Source organism: Alosa pseudoharengus, unplaced genomic scaffold (assembly GCF_046254945.1).
Source record: "Alosa pseudoharengus isolate Yale_2024_CS ecotype anadromous, Long Island Sound unplaced genomic scaffold, YU_APseudo_1.1 YU_APseudo_1.1_scf_2, whole genome shotgun sequence".
NCBI classification, from domain to species: Eukaryota; Metazoa; Chordata; class Actinopteri; order Clupeiformes; family Clupeidae; genus Alosa; species Alosa pseudoharengus.
The window spans coordinates 52,870,359-52,875,443 of NW_027468663.1; positions in this window are offsets into that span (position 1 = coordinate 52,870,359).

Consider the following 5,085-nt stretch of genomic DNA (forward strand, 5'->3'; position numbering starts at 1 on the left):
TTAAAAATACCAAGATTCAAATGTGTAGTTCCATTGAGAGGTACAGAAAAGCTTGAACGTACAGTGCTGTACTTCCATTAGAATAAGGAATTTCCCCTTGAATCATTGTTTATCTGTGGTACATTTCTAGTTGAGACTTTGGCTCGCCCATCTTGGGTACACAAATGCTTTCTGCTCAATTTCTGTGTATCATATCAGTCTGGGCCAGGGCCACTTTGCTGTCTGGGAATCCCATAAGCCTAATATGCAGAAAAACATTAAAATATGCTCACACTGGTTTCATGATAGACGTTTGCATACAGAGCTCACACCACTTACTCTACAGTCAGACGTTCCCATTTCACAGATGCCACTTGGCTGTCGGATAACTCTGTAGAGTGTGGGAAAAGAAAACAGGGCAAGGTTTCCTTGATAGAGAGCAGCTTGAAAAGTTCCAGGATCAGTTCATGTCCCATCTAAACAGCATTCTCCCATCCCCCATCTAAGAAACAAGTAAAGAGATAAAGAGGAGTAAAGAGATAAAGCTCTTATTATGACCGCCGCTAGCGAAGTGGTCATATATTGTCAAAGTTTTTTTTTTTCCCCGTCATCTACTTCCTGAATTTTTCGTCAACGATACCCAGGACATCGAAACACCGGGACACATGAAATTTGGTGGGTATGTAGCCCCACTAGACTTTTACGGAAAAATTTCGTTTGGGCCTGAATCCCAAAAAATGGGGGGGTCTAAAAAATATAAGTTATGTTTACATTTAGTGACTGTACACTTATTGGCCTGTAGATGGTGGTGTTGAGCAAAGGGTTGCTGGAAGAGGATATTGTCTCTCGCACTCTTTCTCGCAAACACACATACATCAAAACACACACGCATGCACACACACTCACATCCACAGGCACAGACACACGCATCCACATACACAGACACACACAAACACACACATGTACGCATGCACACATACATCCACATATACACAGACACGCACACACACACCAGAGCTAGTGAGCGGAGCTGAGCGGTGCGAATATCCCGCTCCTCGCTCAGATGGCTGTTCACTCGGCCGCTCCTCCGCTCAAATTCACGTCAGGCCGCTCCGCTCAATTTCGCTCCCCGCTCCACTTAAAAATCCTCCGCTCCAGTGAAATCGCTCCACGCTCGCTCCAATTTAAAAGAGGGAGAAATAATCTACAAGCCAAATTGTCACCTTAGAAAACTTAAATCCCAAAGAACTAAGAGAAACGGCAATGTCACTCATAGAACATGTATTGTAAAAGATAGCCTAATGCAACACCGACAGTGCAACAACAAACAAGCTTGGCAACGTAGGCTACACACATAAGCCTCAAACTAAAGGGAGTGGGATTAATTGCCTAAATAATACAGGTTTAGCGTCCAAGTTTTGGCTGTCAGTAGACGGAGAAGGAGCACACAGTCTACGAACGTGCGACGCTACAGCTCAGCGGTCACATACAATCCACTTGGCTTTTCATAATTTGAGCAGCAGCAGCATGCAGCTCAGAATTGATCATTACAAACTGTGTTCATAGACAGAAACTGTTTGCTTTTGTTTTTACTAATGATTAAAAAATAAAATAAAAAAGGCAGTTTGGGTTTTCGGAACACATATTTGAATGACAGGCTATGGATACGTTACTTGGGCTTAGGAAGCAAAAAAAAACAAAAAACTTCATTTCCCGGGATCTGATTCATCTAATTTTTGGGAAAAATATTAAACCCAAGTAGCCTGCCTTGGTAGGGACGTTTGAATCATGTAAATCTGACATCAAATCAACTGAAACTTTCAAATAAATCCTAGAGTTCGGTTTCGTTAAGGTTGCATTATTTACCTTATTTACATCTGCATTGGATGACTTTTTCTACTGGAAGGGACCGAAATCCTATTTTTAATCTATTTCCTAATGTTTCGGGCGTACCCGCGTGCGCACTTTTTCTTCCTCTCAGGTCTAAAGGGTAACCGTGACTGGTGGTCTATTTTAAGCAAAGGATGAAGCAGAGGTTGGTGTGAAAAGGAAGAGGACTTTTATTTGGTCCAGTAAACAGTACAAAAGTAGCCTACAAAAGTGTCAATAAACAATGCAAAAGTAGCCTACAAAAGTGTCAATAAACAATGCAAAAGTACAAATGTCAATAAATGGCAATAATAAAGTGTCGACAATAATAAAATGTCAATAAGGCTAAAGGCTCTTAAATTTACAGCAGAGAGAATCCTTAGGATTGGAAAGATGATGATTTTGATCACTGGCTCCTATCTCATCTTCTTGATTCTGAATTAATTTACCTAACAGAATTGCGAAAGGTCCCGGGATCCCAACATCTAGCGTCAGAACAAGCTTTCTGAAAAACTGTACACGGTGAGGTCTGGGACCTTGGATTTGGAATTCTGAAAGCTCTTGGTTGTCTGAGACAGCAAGGCGATCTTCTGACCCCCGGTGACGGGATCCTACTGAAAGGGAATTCTCCTGAGACTTCGGAGCGAGAACCAGTGATCAAGCAAAAAGGTGAATGTTCGGTGAGTAAAATAAAAAAATAATTTAAAAAAATCTCCTCCGGAAGGAGTCAAGGCTATGTAGTAGTAGTAGTCTTTGGATGAAAAGAAAACCAGATCGAGTACGCTCAGGGTTGACTTATTCTAAATAGAAAAAAACTACTAGGAGGACTATTTGGTAGAAGTAGTCCTATGATGAAAAGAAACCCAAAGCGTATAGGCTCAGGGGTAATTCATCCTAAATCGAAAAACCTAGGTTTATGAGATCCTTTTGATATTTAGTATTAAGACCTCTACGTAGTGCTCATTGGTGAGGGAAATAACAATTTTGCATGTTATTTGTGATGATCTAAAGTGTATATTTACACGGTTAGCCTCAAATTGCTGTACATTGATTTAATCAATGACTAAAATGTCATAGGGTCGCAACCTACATCATCCTCCAGTGTTTTATATATAAATTTTGATTAGGGCTGTCAAAATAACTGATTAATTTCGATTAATTAATTTGAGAAAAAATAACTGATTAAAAAAAATAACGCAGATTAATCGATTCTGTATGACCTTTGACCCCGAGCCGTTGTAGTCAGTAACCATTAGACTGTAAAATGAAGGAGAGAGAAGAAAATGTGCTGCCTAGATCATTGATTGAAACATTTACTTTTCAAAAACGGCTTGATGGTATTGGTGTTGATTAAAATAAAGTCCTCTACAATGTATGTGATAAAAAACCTTCTTCCCGAAGCACTTTTGAATTTATTTCCTCAGCATATTCATATCATATCATATCATATCATATCATAGATTATTATGGCCATTATTAAAATAATAATAAAATAGTTTTTGAACTTTAATGTCACTAATGCTGATTATTCAATGATTGATTTGAATTTAAATATTTAAAATACTTTCACAGCAAAAATCATATATGCGATTCATTTAAATTAATTAATCACAGAGTATGTAATTAATTAGATTCATTTTTTTAATCGATTGACAGCCATAATTTTGATATCTCCGCCTAGAAATATCTGTTGTTTTAACTAAATTGAGTGAAGCTTTGCAGAGAAAATGGAATACTGTGTGCTGTGCTATAAAGAGTGTTGGATGCCTGGACCAAAGCATCAAGGCCATCCTTGCTCTCCCCAATCCACTACAAGTCACAGGAGCACATATGCGAGATGATGGGTGTGTGAATTATATCAGATTACATATTCCAGTTTTGGTTTAGATTTTCCATTTGTACATTTAATGAAGGCCCCATAGAAAGTATGACCATTTTGCTTAAATACAGGCTAATTGTTTCTCCAAGCTTCCTGCTCCCCATGCTAATAGAACCTGACCCAAGTTATCCTGTTCCACGTGTAGGCCGCAAACACTGGAAGCCATGCGGACGCTATGTTCCTGCTTCAAGGTAGACACAGATGTGTTTTGCCTGTTGATTGGCTAGGTGTGTAGGCCTTGAGCCCTGCCAGGTCCTGCTTTGAGGCCACCATACACTATGGTGAGCGACTGGCTGAATGGGCGACAGTGGAAGACATACAGGTTCTGAGGGCAGAGAAGGTTCTGGATAAAAAGGGGGAGAGGGGCACAAGTGGCAGAACTTTTAGCTTGGACATATGTATTATGCATTGCTCCACAATCTCGTGCTTCTGGCAGGGACAACACTGACAAGAGTTGAAGCATATCAGTTAAATTCATACGCAGAGCATCAACAATTTGATAAATTCTTGTTGAGCTCTAGGACACAGTGTTATACGCCACAACACTTTAGCTGAGGGAATAATCTTGCAGCCTTGCTGCAGATCATAAGGGGGAGTCTGATTAACTCATTGAGTGCCAAAAACGTATATTACGTTTTTTTTTTAAATTACGAAACTAAACACTCTAACACACCTTATATGTGATTTTGGGAACTCTGTGATGAATGGAAATTAAATATATGACGATCGAAAACTCATGAAAACGCACAATCTGGACATTTTATCTGGACCTTAATCATAACTCGGTTGCCGCTTTGGGTCGAATCAGTGACGCATGCACGTCAGCTCAAAACCAGGCCATTTTCGTGGGTCTATCACTAGGTGGCAGTCTCGCTAGGTCACTTCCCAGAAACTTTACAGGCAACACTTCATATTTCATGAAAGACGTTACATCCATTTCTAGAAAAAAAACAGCGATTTTGATGAAAACTAGCCACTGTTTAGCTTGCGATTTCTCAGGAACAGAAGCGTGTAGAAATACCTACTGAGAGCTTAAAGTCTCATCTTTCAAACGAACCATTGTATGTGTTCATAGCTATAACACAGAATATGCTGTGGCTGTACAAAAATCATCAACAATGGTCTAGATTGCTGGCACTCTAGGACAAAGCTTCCGAAAACAGCTTGCCATTCAATGAGTTAAGAGTAGTCTGATAACATAGACAGTTAGCTCGTTGATGTTCACTTTACTACACTGAACTAATACTGCACTAATAGGTTCGTATGTTTATTAACAACACTCCCACTGCAGTTGTTATATTGGTATTATTATTTATTATTATTTTTCTCATCATTGACATGGAAAAGGTTTTTACAAC